The sequence below is a fragment of the Aplidium turbinatum genome, chromosome 9 (assembly GCF_918807975.1).
Source record: "Aplidium turbinatum chromosome 9, kaAplTurb1.1, whole genome shotgun sequence".
NCBI lineage: Eukaryota > Metazoa > Chordata > Ascidiacea > Aplousobranchia > Polyclinidae > Aplidium > Aplidium turbinatum.
The window spans coordinates 7550870-7567439 of NC_137480.1; the positions used below are offsets into that span (position 1 = coordinate 7550870).

The window sequence follows — 16570 nt, forward strand, 5'->3', positions numbered from 1 at the left end:
ATTTACATTGATTCAATGTCTGAATATTGAATAATGTTCAATCGTCGGATTTGCAGAAGGCGTGGTTGGATTTTCAAAAAATCGCCGAATAGGGAACTCGCCGAAAAAGGCTCTCGCCGAATAGTAGCAAAACCTTTTATAAAAGTAACCAAAGCTAAGCAACACCTTAACATTACTTTTAACAGGTATAACATTTTTTGTTAAATATTGTGGTGTTGCTTAGCTATGTCTATTTATGGTTGAAAAAGTACTGTAACCTCTCCACCCGAATTGTTTTATAAAAGTATTCACCAGATTTATATAAACCATAGACAGACAATCGATAACAACTTAATAACATTGAATTGCATAATTCAAAATTAATACAGAAATGAAATAGATACATAATTTCGAACGTTTTCGGCAAAGCTTTCTGCCCTCTTCATATATATTTATATAAATTCATATTTTGTAGTTGCCCAAATCAAGGTGATGCATTTATGGACATCATGAAAAAAATTAAACACTTTGTAAATTTTGATGCCGAGGCAACTGCATCATGCCAATTTGGGCAGTTTTATAAATAGACTATGATCAGATAATTTCATATTTTTTATTGCCCAAATCTAAACGATACAGTTGTGTATATGGGAAAAATTAATAAATTTGTTCATTTTGGGAAAACTTCCTCACGCTAATTTGGGCAGTTGCATAAACAGACTAGCCTAATCAGTTTCATCAGATAATTTCATGTTTTCAGCTGCCCAAATCAACACGATGCATTTGTGAAAATTAATAAAATTAGCTATATAGCAAATTTTGTGTTTTGATTTAGGCAGTTTCACAAAAGTAGGCTATTGGAGACATATTTTGGTGGCTTCCCAAATTGGCATGATGCAGTTGGTTAAATGCATTTCGTACTACAGTTTGATCACCATGCAATACAATACATCAATACGGGTGTGCCAAATGAAAATTTTGCGGCACATTTCAATCAGCACATTTGTGCAAATAAGAGGCTGTACTTAGTTTGATAGGTAAAAGATATTAATTTATAGTTTTGCTTAATTCATGCAATTTTGTCGCTTTTCATATAGCAACTTTTGCCCTAATAATTGCAAGATTTTGCCCGAATTCGCGACGTTTTGAAACAACAGGGGGGGCAGCTGCCCCCCCTGCTCCCCTGGCTCGTACGGCTATGGACGTACCTCAATCTCGATATGCACAATTGCACATTATGATTTAGTATAAAGCAACATATCACACCTACTAAAAAATATGTGCAATAGACACTAGACAGGCTAGCCTACAATATGATAATACAAATGATTAAACACTTGCAAAGCAAAGCCTTTTAATGAATCAAGGGGTTAAAAATAATTCTGCTATCTTACTAAAATGATCTCTTCCCCCAAGTAGACTCGACGCTTTGTTATATAAAAAAAATCAAAAAAATCTGAGTTAAATCAAAAAAATCCAATTTAAATCAAAAAAATCCGATTTTTTTAAAACAATCATGATTTTTTCCAACCCTGTGCAAAACCCAGCGCTTTCGCTGTGGTTTGAGAGAGAGAGAAAACTTTTATTTTGTCTGTTGCAACAATAGCACGGTACAATTATACACAACATGAATAGAATAGCACCATAGCCATCTAGGTACCACAACAGACAGGAAGCAGCGAAAGACTATATCAGTCATCGAGTCAGCTGCTTCCCTGTTCTTAATGTGACAAATGTCAAGCATCGGTAAATTACGTTTTACTTATTTTTCCAGTTTCCCTTTTGTTAGTTTGCCGTTCACTACGTGTTTGCGCCAACAATTAAAAAAAAAATTGAAAAGAAATTAAAAAAAAAAAAAAAAAAAAAAATTACAAGTTTCCTGAACTTTTTACTTTGAGTCTTCCATAGGCAAGTTAAAAAAATGAATTGTGATGTCACAGAAGACCCCCCCGAAAGATAAAAAATTAAGGAAACCGGTTCTGCGTGACCGCACGACTTGTAGAAAAAAACAAAGACACAATTGAGCGCAATAACATATAAGATGATTGGTGAATATTAGCCTATCTGTAATTGATGTAGGCCTACTACTTTTTATTCAGACAAACTTTAATCATTTAATTTCAGTTTAAAACGGTGGTATTAAAACAGATGCATTAGGTTAAAATGCTACGCAATTAAACATATGCAGCTTTGAAAACAAAATGTGGTCTGTTGCAGTTAATGGATCAAGTAGCCTAATTAAGACATCAATTAGGCCTACTGTAACATGGGGAAACAAAAATTGAAAAAACAAGAGAAGGAACAGCTCGAAAGGTCAAATTTTCAAAAATATTATTAGTTTGAGACAGAGTTTGGGAAACTTTTAAGCTACGGACCAAAACTTTGTTGCGTTTGACAAACGATTTGAATGTGGGTAGTAGCACAATTTATTGAAGAGCTTATTTTTAGGTGCAAGTATCATAACATATTGCGTTCGACCTTTGGTTTGTGAAAGTTTGACAAAACATTATTGTTTCATTCAAAAACTTTCTTTTGTGACAGTACTTCCCAAATTAAGTTCACCCTAAAATTTCAACCAATTCTTCACTTTAATTTGGTCAGGTTTTAATAAAATTGCCGCTTCTTGCCTCAGTTGTAAATCAAGTGTAGTTGGTGTCTGCTTTTGTTGTAAATTTATTGCAAGTGCGCAGTGTGGCCAGGAAAATATCGACCTCTAAAAAGCAGGCCGACTTTGTTTGCCTTTGAATTAGAAAATATTGGTTACGCTTACCGTGCTTAATGAAAATATCAGTTTCGCTGGCTCTGTTAACCACTACCTTAATTTTTTGTTGAAATTAAACAGATGTAAGCAAGGCTAGCTTGTGATATTTCTCATTTTTTATGCCATAGTGAAAGTAGTGGTAATAAAGATAACTCTACACCAACAAAAACAAATAAACCAACATTTTGTGCTTGAACTTCGCTTTTCACAAAACACTTTGTAAACCTCTTGTTCAGGGACTTGTTTTTTTGTTGAAAAAGAAATTCACATTTTCTATGGTAGTTTTGTTGTAAGCTCACAATCTCGCAGCCTTCTTCACAGGCTTTCAATTTATGCAGAGAAACATTACTTTTAGATATGTGGACGGATCCAACTATTAAAACCAAAATGGAACGAGATTATAATCCTCCCGTTCTTAAACCACAAAGCAAAAACGTTACAAGGTTTCCGAGAGCCTGGGGTTGATTTTTGATGTGGTTATCTTACACGAAGCGAAGATGCTGGTTTTACTTGATATCTTGATGGTCATGTCGCTCCCGTGTGCTTTCTCTGACGTCACCCAATTTTGTTTCGCTTTAGAGTTCTGGAATCTATGTGATCTGTGCACAGGGATAGCCTATCTAAAGAAGGGGATACGAAGGCTCAGAGCGATTGCTGATACTCATGACACTAGAAGGGCGGTAGTTGGTACCGCGTTAAACATGCGGTTCTTTTTAAAATTGCAGAAAGTTTTGTAGTGCAGCTGGTACACTCAGCTACACAAGACAGTTAGCAATATGTTATGTGGAACATATTTAAAAAATACTTGCTTGAAAAGACAGTTGAAAGGTTACGAGTTAGCTTTTTTTTTTGACAAAACCTTTGCAGTTGGCTAGGTGTAAAGCAAGTATACGGTAGTTGTAGCCTATAACAAGTGATTATGAGCATTCGTTGAATATCCATACCTGGTTGTAATAGTGCAATGCAGGTTGTCACAACAAAGTTTATTAAATTACTGTATGTGCCAATTGTCATATTACCATAAACAGAGATTATTTAAGATAAATAGAAGCCCTTCTATTGTCAGACGTAATAAAAGCCTTCATATCCCCTTCTCTAGATATCCCTGTCTGTGCAACACCGTAGACGTAAAGCGCACTCTCGCGTCTCGCAATGGAATTTAAAACACTAGGATTTTTAAGAATGCTTAATCGTACTCTGGCAATCGCGTCACACGTAGTTTTGCAGTCTCCTTACATTGTGACGCCATACATTTGTTCCAGACAATGGTTCACCTAATCAAACGTCATATAAAAAACCGTTCAAGTCTACTGAATATTACGTCATGAAAGTTGCTAGAAAATGTGCCAAAATTGCACCATCGTTCATAAGACTTGTATCAAACCTGTTTGGACCTGTTTGGGCCTGTTTCAGTTTGAAACCTGTTTAAACAGGAAATATTACATCAGCTTTAAACACCTGTTTGAATGACTTCATAATTGTCTTTCATTATTGCGTCACAGTACTGCATATGTGAGTTTGAGATATTGCTATCTATTCTGGTCATTCGTAAAATGATTGTTTGAAAGTTGGCCGCACATTTAACTGTTGGCTTAGTGCTTGCTAGCTGGACAAAAGTTCCGTCTTTTATCCAAGTAATCTGTATCGTAGTGACAGTTTTTAGAGGTGTACGGCGTTGCATCTCGATTTCGATAGCCGCGGGCTAATTTTACAGGAATACACTTATTGAATAGACGTTTCAAGGAGTGTTTCTTTTTCGGTCGATACATACAGACGAACGGATTCGGGAATCTTATGTTACAATTTTCCCACGAAGAGATTATGGTTTACCGCTGTGACCAACATTACAAAATTGGGTGACGTCAGAGAAAGCTCACAGGAAACTGAAGTTACTTCAGATTTTAGTAATGTAGTACAGCATCGTCCGCCCCGTTAGCTCAGTGGTTACGAGCCCGGCTCAAAATCACGCCGGACTGATTCGACTCTCTGGTTGTGCGCTTAAGCAACGTATTTCAGGACTGGTGTCCATTCAGCGGCACTTAATGGATGGAATAATTCCCCGGCAATAACACTTCAACAATCGGGAAACTTCACTCTGTCAATCTTGGTAACCGGCCCCGCGTCAAGAGCTTCTATGCGAAACTACCAGGAATAACCAATCAAGGCTTTGTCAGTTGGAGGATAAAGATTCAATCAATCAAAGTTTCGCATACTTGTAGTACAAGTATGCAAAACTACCAGCAATAGCCCATGGACTTCTAAATAGTAGCATCTGGACTGGACACTCAGCGGGCAACATGAGGCCAAACAGTTGGTACAACAGTTGGCCAACAGCCAAGTAACTAACCCTGTTGGCCCACTGTTGGCCAACTGTTGTACCAACTGTTTGGCCTCATGTTGACCGCTGAGTGTCCAGTCCAGATGCTACTATTTAGAAGTCCATGAATAACCTATCAAGGCTTTGTCAGTCCGAGGATTCAACTTTATTTTTTGCTGCTGGCGCAAACACGTGCAGAATGGCAAAGTAAACATACGAATTTGAAACCAACAAAAGAGAGAGATGGCAAAACCCAAAAGTTTAAACTACCACTATCTTAAAATTGCACAGCCACCAAACCTGGAAGAGAGATAGAAAAAATAAAATGTTTTTTTGTGATAGTAGTCCTACAATTACAATTAACACTTGCAAGGGCGATTTTAAAGAATAAGATTTAAGATAAAGATTTTAAACCAACCAAACCAGCATCGTGTTGTTATTATTAGTCTCTGGTTTCCGGGCTGTTAGCCTATATTTCTGGTGTTTTCTGTTCAATGCTCTAGTTTTTGGATTCCGATATCCTTGCTGTGTTACACCTTCGTTTCCATACCTGGATTTAGGATAAATGTAACGCTGAAGACCATCGTGTCCTGATCAACTCTCGCCACCATCGTGCCCAGAGGTGTTGTCCTAACGACAGCTTTGCACAAGCGGCGTGTCATCATGCACTATCCCACGTCCGCTACATATTTTTGGAGACCCCAACGTCGAGCTGTTTGAACTGTTGGACTACTTGGATTTACATTGGTTTCATCGCGGATTTACATTGAATTATTTCACTGTCAACTATAGTATTCTTCACTGGATGCTTCTTTGACGACGACTACCACTTCACGAGGCTACTTTTACATCAACGTCGAACCGCCGCATCCTGTTCGTAGACTGAGTTCTCCACCTTCTCCACTTGAACGACCGAGTAACTTCAAGACACCTAATTTTATGGCGCCATCTTCATTCTCCGCTGGACGGCGCACCACTCCTTTTAACAGCAACCACCACGACAAATTTTTTTTGTTACTTTTGCAGTAAATCTGGTCCTGGGGCTCGCCGCTGCGTTCCTCCTTAACTGGGACTATCGCGGACGAGCAAAAAAACGTGTAAAGTCCCACTTCGACAGGACAGGCGAAGTGATGGGGACCATCGTCTTGAATCCCGCCGCCATGCTATAGCAAAAGTGGAAGGTTCACTTAAATAGCAAGGAATGACAAGTGAAGGGGTTGGAAGACAAGTGGCTCTCCGTGCCACGTCCGGTAAGTAACGTCTGCGCCGAAGCGGACGCGAAATGAAACTTGTTAAAAAGAGCCTTCACCCGGACGGCATAGCTGCAGGGGCAATGGACAAGCTCATACGTCCCGCCAAAATGTCAACAAAAAGCGTTTCATGAATAATTACGTTATATGGCACAAAAACAAATATTTTCAAATCAGGTCTCATCAAGATTTGAACTCAGATCGTGAGATTCAGAGTCCTGGGTGCTAACAGTTACATGATGAGACTATAGACGGAGAGAAGCAAGCTTGGATTTTAGTCAGCAACAAAATTGCTATGAAAATTCAGTGAGCCATAAGCATTGTAGGCCATTTCTCTGGGATAGTGCTCCAGTTTTTCTAAAAAACAAATTGTTTCGAACAGTCCTCGTTTTACCTTCATTGATTGAAAAATGTGATAAAAGAATTGGGTTCGGCTGTGTCGACAAGGCTACGACACACCGGTTAGTCACAGGCACTATCCCGCTATTGATCAACGTGGAAACTTCAACCATGGAACAACGTGAAACTTTGGAACCGATCAACGCTGGAACAATGTGGCGGGAACATTTGGTAATGAGGTAGCAATTTGAAACTAATCAACATGGAACGTATGAAACTGGTCGATGGGGAACATATAGTGAAACACATGGAACTGATCAACGCGGAATGTGGGAACATTCTGCTACATTGCGGCGGTCGAGCCAAGTGACCGTTCTACAAGTCTAAGTGGTGCAATGATCAAGCCGTCCACCAACTCAAGCCTCCAAGTAACTGGATTACAAGCGCACGCCACAACGCCCAGCAATCAAGTGGAAGAAAAAAAGCATTTTTCTTGTTTGATCTCAATGCTCCGCCCACTCTGTGATGTCATTTTACACAATTTCATTTTTGCGCAAGTTTGCAACTGCACTATAAAAAGCGAAATCTACATTGGGTTTAGATCTAAAAAAGCTTTTGATAACCTAATATTAAATGCGGACATCGACGAGCAAGCTTGGATCAGCAATGAAACATGCAATCACACAAGTTTGGCTGCTCTTTAGTAAACTTTGAGATAAGAACATTCTGTAGGTGCAAAAATATAAGTCTTCTGCACAAGAAGCGCAAGCTAAACAAATATGTAATTGAAATGTTAAAAACATAAAGAATGTGAAAAATGAAAGCTACGTTTGTGTATGTTGTGTTTTTACAACAAATGAATGAAGCTAGACTAAGCTTTTCAGTTCGGAACTGTAAACAAAGATGACCATTTTTGGATGTCTTCTATTCCTTTTTTAAACCAAATGAAAAAGTACGAACTTAAACAATGGTCTCCTCGTGAGAACGAGCAGAGTTTCCAATTACGTTTCGTAAAACACCATAACACCTCCCACGCAAATTATGAAAGCACATAAATCAATGTCGTAAAATGCACGTGCCAGGAAGGTATACATAAACAAGAATGAAGATGTAAAATGATTCTACATATCATATGGCACCCTGGGTTGATGGCTCTTTTAGGCCGAATCGATCTTTGGGTACTATTCATACCACCTTTAACCTCATGACCCAAACCGGTGCCAGCCAAAGACTCAGCCGCACTCTCGTATCGTGGACGAAGCTGATCCACGTGTCTGCGCCAAATGTGTTCACTGTCAAGTACTCGCACATTAACAGTGCGGGTTCCCAATACTTTGATAACAACAACCGGAACCCAGCGCGGTTTGTTGCTTTGTGTTTGGCCACCCACGTCACTAGGGCGTAAACATTTGTATCCTCTGTGTATGGGTTTTTATTCTTATCGCCATCTCCCTTCGCTGATCGGCGAGCTTCTATGACTTGTTTCTTTTGTGAAGCATGGGCAGGTGATGGCAACAGGACGTCGAATTTTGTTGTGATTTGGCGTCCAGTAAGTAGTTGACTGGGAGAGTATCCACACGGTAGAGGCGTACGTCGGTACTGTATCAAAAACTCCTGCAGAGCGGCTTCCGGTGAAAGAGTGGACTTTCACAGAACTTAATTGAAAGTTTGAAGAAGTCTTTCAGCAGCTCCGTTGGTAGCAGGGTGGTAAAGTGCTCCAGTAAGATGGACAATTCCTCTTTCTTTACAGCATTACTGAAATTCGTTTGACATGAAGGTCGCTACATTATCCGTCACGAGACTGTGTGGGTATCCAAAATGAGTAAACGCATCTTCTAGCACATGGTGCCCTCTATTATAGCTCGCCGTGTTCTAGCAGTTCCATAATGGTATTTGCCGAAACAGAACCGGTTGGATAAATGCAGGGGTATTTAGAATATGCGTCAACTAGGCTATAACTAGCCAGTTTCTTCCCATGAATTGTATCGCGTGGTCCACGTGTATCCGGCTCCACGGCTTTTCTGGCAGCATCCACGGGTGGTTGTCCATTTTAGAAGGTTTATTCTGAAACTCTGCACAATTGGAACACTGTTTGCATTGGTCTTGAATGTCTGTGTCCAGGCCGGGCCAATAGACAGCAATGTTGCAATAATTCAAGAACCGATTTTTGTAGACTTTGGCGAATCACCAGTCTCGATCCATATAACAAACATCCATGTTCCACTGACAATGAGTCAGCAATTTTTCTGAAATTTTCAACCTTTTGAACATTCTGTAGGTGTAAAAAATTAGTCCTCGCCACCAGGAGATCAAACCAAAAAAAGATTGAAATTCAAAGAACATATAGAATGTGAAAAATAAAAGCTTTGTTTAGGTAACGATCCACCAATTTGACGTCCAAATCCAAGTGTTTTTGATGCAAGACAATGTTTCGACTTGTCTTTCGTTACTGTCAAAAAGTCAGTCGTTTTATAAAATGTCAACAAACAACACCAAATAAACAAGGTCTCACCGAGATTTGAACTCGGATCGCAGGATTCAGAGTCCTGAGTGCTAACCGTTACACCATGAGACCGTCGACGTATACAAGCAAGCTTGGATTTTACTCCCAAAACAACGTGCAATGAAAATTGAGTGGGCCAAAGGGTAGCCAGCATAACAAATCCCTGTAAGACACCGCCAATCATTCAGAACATAGGCTATGTTTAATTGACTATTGTCCAATTTTGATCGCTCTAGCATTCAGCATAAGAGTTGATCCTCCTTTGAACTACAGTAGAACTCGGTTAATCCGGATTCGATTTGACCGGCGATTCCATCCAGATTAGGCGAAGATCCGGATTAACCGATGACGGTTCTATCAAGCCTGACGTTACCTAGATAGAAGGGTATCAGTAAAAATCACCGAAATTGAACGCATTAGTGTGATCATCTGTCAATTCCGAGACGCGCGATCACCATATTAGCGATAGAATTCTTTTGAAATGCAGTCTGCATGTAAAACGAATGTATTTGTAGACTCTGCGTTTAACGCAAGAACACACTGGCAAAAGTTATATCTTTAGACATGCGTGTCGGAATAACCTGTAGTCACTCAAAACTGTTGAAAACAGTTACGGAAGACGAGTTTCTTTGGAAAACTTACAAAAAATCAAACAAAGTCTTCTATTGGAAACATATCACCGACATACCGCCGAAAATTCCACCGACATCTTTTCAAGTGACAGTACGAGTTTGGGCATTTGCGCAGGAATTTTGCGTTAGGAGGGATTACTGTTCATGAAATAAAGAAATCCGCAATGATTTATTGCGTCACATTAACGGAACAATAGATAAGAAATTTCTCGCTATAAGCCACGTTACGTTTTAGCATAAAATGGCAAAACTGTCGGGAAAATCCGGATAAAGCGATAGAGAAAGCGCAACTTTTGTCCGGAATAGGCGAAGATCCGGATTAAATAATCCGGATAATCCGAAGCCGTTTCTCAAGAAAAAGATTACAAATCATTTGTACTTCCAGTTTCATCCGGATTAGGCGAAGATCCGGATTAACCGAATCCGGATTAACCGAGTTCTACTGTAGTTTGGTAATTACAGAAGTAAAAAGTTATGACAGGGGTGGGAATCAAATCCACGTCATCGAAATGTATTCCCAAACCTTAACCCACTAAACCACGCTGGCTACTGCAGAATTGCTTTGTATCAGAAATGTTTGTGTATTTTCTCTCTTCCTGTAACTTCTGATTAATACGATTGATACGTTGTTCTGATTGATGCGCTATTCCTGTAACTTTTGATTGGTGTAATGACTGATTTGTCTTACCAAACATGTTTATGCTTATATGCTTATCGGGCCATAGGGATTGTAAGTCATTTCTCTGGGCTAACATTTCAGTGCTTCTAAAAAAATGTTTGTTTCGAACAGCTCTCGTTTTAATTTCACAGACAGAAAAAGATGATAAAAAATTGGTTACGTTTGTGTTGACAAGGCTACGACACGCCGCTTATCCACAGGCTCTGTCCCAGCTAATGAGCAACGTTGAAGATCTTAACATCGTTGGAGGAACTTCAACATGAGAAGTTCCCGTTCATATCGGTGGTCTGGCCAAGTTCCTGATCGAGCAGGTCTTGGCGCTGCATAGCTGCAGGCTTCAAGCCGTCCACCAACTCAAGCCTCCAAGTAGGCTAGCTGGATTACAAAGCATGCCACAACGTCCGGCGATAGACAAGAAACAAAAATGCATTTTTCTAGGTTTACCTAAACGCTCCGCCCACTTTGTGACGCCATTTTATCCAATTTAATTATTTCAAGAAAGTTTGCATAACTATACAACAAAGCTTGAAATTTATTTTTAATGTAAGGCAAGGGAATTAGATTTTGAAAAATCTTTAAAGTATTTAAACACTTTAATATTGACGAGCAAGCTTGACTTTTAGTAACAGCAGTGTTTAGCAGACTTTTAGTTAGTAACAACAGTGCAATGATACTAGAATAAACTGATGCTTCATTATACGACAAAAATATTCTCCCAACGTGAGGCTTGAACCCACGACCGTTGGATTAAGAGTTCAACGCTCTACCGACTGAGCTAGCCGGGCACAATTAAACACTCAATATAATCGTAAATCATACATGTTCATTATCATCATCATCATCTCCATGAAGCCAATCATCATATGCTATCTCAACATCAACTTTTACACTGTTTTATTGCTTCCACAAATCTCGAACCTCTGCTCTGTGCTCTCTTCTTGGTTCTTCTAATATAATCGACCAGTTAAGCAATTGCTTATTTGAATATCATTATTATTATCATTACACGTAGTCATGATCTTGTCACATTACAAACTTCTTTACGTTATTGCCTTGAACATTAGGGTGGAGTGAAACATAGGTTAAAAATGAAAGTTGATAGAATCAATCTGTAATAGTTACTAAAAGTTGTGATGTGGTAAATGTATTCACATGCTGAAATATTTTTGATTTTGATCAACGTTTACGTCTGCCGCAAGTCCATTGAAGTTTTCACTGGTATTTTGGAGCTATGACGTCATCACAATTAGCAGATCGTCACTTTTATCTAACTTCTACCTTCGGTACTTCTATCTAACACTATCAGAGTTGTAAATTACACATAAATCGTTGCAATGCAGTGGAAAATACGTCTTTTAGAACGCTTGTTGCATGTATATGATCAACTGATAAGAAAAAACACGGATTTTAAGCTATTTTCTTCAAATTTCTGTTCCTTTCACAAGTTCATCACCACAGTTTAAGCAAGTATGTGCAATGAAGGTAAAGCAAACTACAGTAGAAAAGTGTTTTTCTTAATATGACAATATTGAGATTTCGGTTGCCTGTTTACTTTTGATCCCATATAAATATTGTAAACGCTTTTTAAATCATCAGCTTATACAGTACATGGGCGTTGGCAGAAATATTGCAGGGGGAGGGGGCAAACATCTTTTAAGCCAAATTTCATCTTGTGAGCTACAACGAGTGCAACGTAGCTAAGTGTATTGATGAAATGTAACGTAAATTTGGACGGCACGAGCGAAAACGTTACAATTAAAGATATTTCCAAGGCATACTTAGCGATAGTTTTCGAAAGCGCGAAAAAATAGTCCTGGAAAAATGTTGGTTTACTTCGAAGAAAATTGGATGAAAAAGATATTATCGCCCAAAGGTAAGAAACATTTTTGAAAGTATCGTTTTCATAAGGAAAGAAACGTTTATAAAACCCAAATCCAGGGGGACAAGTGCCCCTCTCTGCCGACTCCCATGAGTTTAAATCTCATTAAGCACTCCATTTGCCAAAAACTCTCGTTTTGTATTGAATACAGTCATTTCTAATTTTGACTGCAGTCTACTTCGAATAAATCCCTCCCGTTGTTTTTGCCCACACACCGCAGATGCTGCTTCAGTAACGAGGCGCACGGCCCCTTCCATGGCTTGCGTGTGACACGGATAGCTAGGAAATTCAAGCTCTGGAGCTGCAGCATCTTGAATGAAGGACATTAACTGACTGTCCGGTATGTCTCGAGTTAGTGGTGGTTCATATCTCTCTGTATGCTGCCAATCAATCAGTTCAAAGTATTCGTTTGCTTCAAAGATCAAGAGTGGAACTTTAAAGAGACGAATGGAATCTCCATGACCTTGTTTTCTGGAAAGTATCCTTCTCAGTGCTAATTTTCTGTTGTACAGACGTTCATCTACCAACATCCACAGCAATAGGTTCTCTTGGTGAGCAAAAAAGGCATTTCGGTTGATACCAGGGACAACTATTGCTTTTAGTTCAGCGCTAAGACAGCGCGACTTTTTAACTACGTGAAACAAAGTGTTTAGCTCCTTTACAGTAAGTAGTACAGGAAGGTTGCGTTTTCACTGCAAACCACGTTGGAGCGTATAACTTGGCAATGTAGGCTACTCCACCAAAAGTTTCCTTGCTTCAGTTGTCCCATTAGGTCATGACGATGTCGCTGCCAATGTGCGGGTTCAACTATGGCAGGAGAGACTGGCAGCCGGACCGACATTGGCCAATATGGAGCTCACACCCATGGAGAGCCTTCCTCCCAGAAAACGTGAACCGTGGAAGTATTGGCGATGCCTCAACCGCTTAAGAACTGGTATTGGCAGGTGTAAAACCTTGATGAGACACTGGGGTTATTCCATGGGGAGCACAAGTTGCAAATGCGGACAGGAGCAAACGATGCAACATCTACTCGAATGCCCTGACCTAAAAGCAAGGTGCTCTGCACAGGATTTGGCCGAGTTCAACGATAGAGCAAGAGCCTGCGTGATGCTCTGGGCTACGGCCGTGTGATACACGATGAAGAAGACCAACGCTCTCAGATTTTACAGGGATTGTTTCGTGAAACATAAAGCTTCAAAATGCGATTGGTTGTTGTCAGCCATCTGGAGTGATTCATCTTTCTTGGATTACAATAGGCAAGCTTGGCATCACAACGCCCTGAGCTAATTGCTTTACAGATGCCATACAAGTACAGTAGGCTACTGCTGGTCTGTGCTTAAGCTCACGTCAATTGAAGGCAGTTGAATATCAACAGCCTCAAACTCTGTGACTGGTAAACTGTCACAGTCTTCAAGTTTTTTACCAATGGAGCCAGAAAAACTGAGTGGACCAGATGTAACTCCATCAAGATAATGCATCAAGTGTCTCAGTGGTAATTCATTAAAATGCAACAGACATACAAACCGCTGCAATGGCTTTTTCAGGCCCTTTTTAAGAATTGCATATTTCCGATTATGTTGCTTAAATGGACTAATTGAATCGTAAGAAATATCCTCTATGACGTCACATGCGATGGTTTTGTTGCGGAAAAAAATCTGAAGCAAATTGTGATATTTAATCAGCACATCCCTTGTAATCTTGAACTTGCTTGCGGCAGACGAAAACTTTATTTTAAAACGCTGAAATTTTCAAAGCTTAATAGTCAAGCCACACTACAACTTTTAATCGCTATTACAGAGCAAAAATCAAAATTTTCTTTTTTCACTCCACCCTATTGAACATGATAAACATTCACTGCCACATGTTGATCTGCTTTTCATAAGATGACAGTATATGTTTAGCTTCAAATGGATTCGTAGCCTAGGATTTTTGTTAAAACGTCTTTACATTTGAACAAATCTTTGTTTTACTGCATCAATGAATCTTCTATTTTATGTAACCTATTAGACACCCGCAGGGCCGGACTTCAGCCGGAACGGTCCGGAGCGCCGCTCCGGAAGCTCGATCGAAAAGTTGGCTTGTCCGGAACGGCGTTCCGGAAGTTCAAATATTTTATGCTCTTATTATGCTTTGCCCTGTTTAGTAAAAGTATATCTATAATTCTTCATGAGTCGACCACGTTAAATCGCGTATCCACTCTGATATATCTTCGTACCAGTCTTGACGGAAGCGAACCTGTGAATGTATTTGTAGATCTTGTTGAGCTCGCCAGTCTTACGGCGAATGGCATCTTTGATTTCCTGAAGAGCTGCCTAAAATCATATGGCATGTCACATGCCATGCACGTCTACAATATTTTTATCTTTTTGTTTGATTGGTTTTGTATGTGATGGCGCGGCTGTGATGTTAGGTCGCAAAAATGGTGTGGCAAAATGGCTTCGTGATGAATTTCCAGACATTGTGGTGTGGTATTGTGCATACCATAGATTGGAACTATCGGTTCGTGATGTTGTAAAATCAGTCAGTAGGCCTAATGTGAATCGATTTCGATCTTTTATGGACAAGCGCTATCGCCTTTACAACGCTTCTCTTAACAATAGCAGGAAATTGGGTGAGTGTGCAGCAACTGTTGAAATGCAGTTGTTGAAAATTGGAAGGGTGCTGGACACACTTTGGGTAGCCTCGAGTTTCCGCACAATTAACGCCGTCTGGAATGATTTTCCAGCACCTGTCGAACATTTCAAAAAGGGAGGTAGTAGAGACACAAGAGATTCTCGGGAAGGTGCGAAATATCAAGGATTCTTGTCGAAGATAACATTCACGGATGTCTTGTTGGACTTGGCTTTGATGTACGGTACGATTCCTTGCAAGAGTTATCCGAAGTAAGCCTAGAACTGCAAAACAGAGCATGTACTATTTGGGATGCAGATAACAAAATTAATAATCTTGCAAAACCATTTGAAACACGTAGGAACGAACCCGGACGACATTATCACATTGCCAAGGATGCTGAAGAAAACTTGGAGTTCAAAGGTGTGAAATGCATGCAAACAATTGCAGAAATAGCCCGCTAATCAATCCCCGCATCTTCTATCATCACTTAGGAAATTCCATCCAATATCGCTTGTTGAATTCAACAGACTTGTCATTTATTAACAGCTGAAAAATACTTGATTCAACTACTTGGCCAGAGGACGCAGTAGCCTAATGACACACGGAGAAAACTAAATCATTGAAGTGGCAAAGAGATTGCGCTTAGAAGAACGCGAAGCTGTGAGGGGACTTCGTGAATACCGGTATGTAACTACGAAAAGAAGATCCCAGAGTCTTAAAAATTTGATCATCATCATCATCATCGGCCATGCCTGAATAAGGCGTCGGCCACCGTGAGTCTCCACAACGTTCGATTGTCCATACTTCTAATTAGGTTTTCAAAATTTTGGTTTGTCCATGTTGAAAGATTTTTGAAGATTTCCAAACGTGGACGCCCCTGGTGTCTCTGACCAGGAAATCGCCCCATCATTGCCGAGTGTTCAATTCCGCGTTTGCGGTAGACATGCCCGATAAATGTCATTTGCCTTTTTTTGATAGTTGTGGTGAGGACGCCAGGGGTGCACCCAGAGCGTCTCCACACTTCTTCGTTAGTGATTTTATCCATCCAGTTAATTTCCATCATTCTACGAATGAACCGAATTTCAGCCCTGTTTGATAACGTCACTAAAAATGTGATAACGTCACTAAAATCCCTTCCAATTCATCGAGCGAGTGTAAACGCGCTCGATGAATTGGAAGTGTAAATGAACCTCATACTGACATGTGACATCTGACCGTGCTTCTGTACACACTATGTAGCCTACTGTTTCAAGTTTACTCTTTATAGTTTATACGAATGGTCGGTCCTCCAGTGGGAAAATTTTAATCAGTGAAGTAGCCTATGTTGGATCCTGGGACGTAACCCAGCAATTGAGACCCGAAGTCGCCAGAGGTTTTATGATTTTGAATGCGATAAATGTCTTGAAAAAATGTAGGCTATAACTTGTATTTTTTTGTGTTATTGTTTCACTAAAATACGAATATTTGCATTAAACAACGCTATATTATCTATAGACCATGATACTAACTTTAGCAACGTTTTACGTACGTAAAGTGTGTTGTTTCAAAGTCTTATGGCATATTTCTGAATCTCTTCTACTACACCTAGCGCATTAGGAAAGTAAAAAACTAACGTTCC

General features: G+C 39.7%; 2 non-coding genes across 2 annotated transcripts; both read right to left on the bottom strand.

The window, feature by feature from the left end:
* Nucleotides 1-9149: 9149 nt before the first annotated feature.
* Trnaq-cug (transfer RNA glutamine (anticodon CUG)) lies at nucleotides 9150-9221 on the bottom strand. The gene has a single exon. It is a non-coding gene; the product is annotated as a tRNA-Gln (tRNA).
* A 1951-nt stretch (nucleotides 9222-11172) lies between these two features.
* On the bottom strand, nucleotides 11173-11245 carry Trnak-cuu (transfer RNA lysine (anticodon CUU)). The gene has a single exon. It is a non-coding gene; the product is annotated as a tRNA-Lys (tRNA).
* Between the last annotated feature and the right edge of the window lie 5325 nt (nucleotides 11246-16570).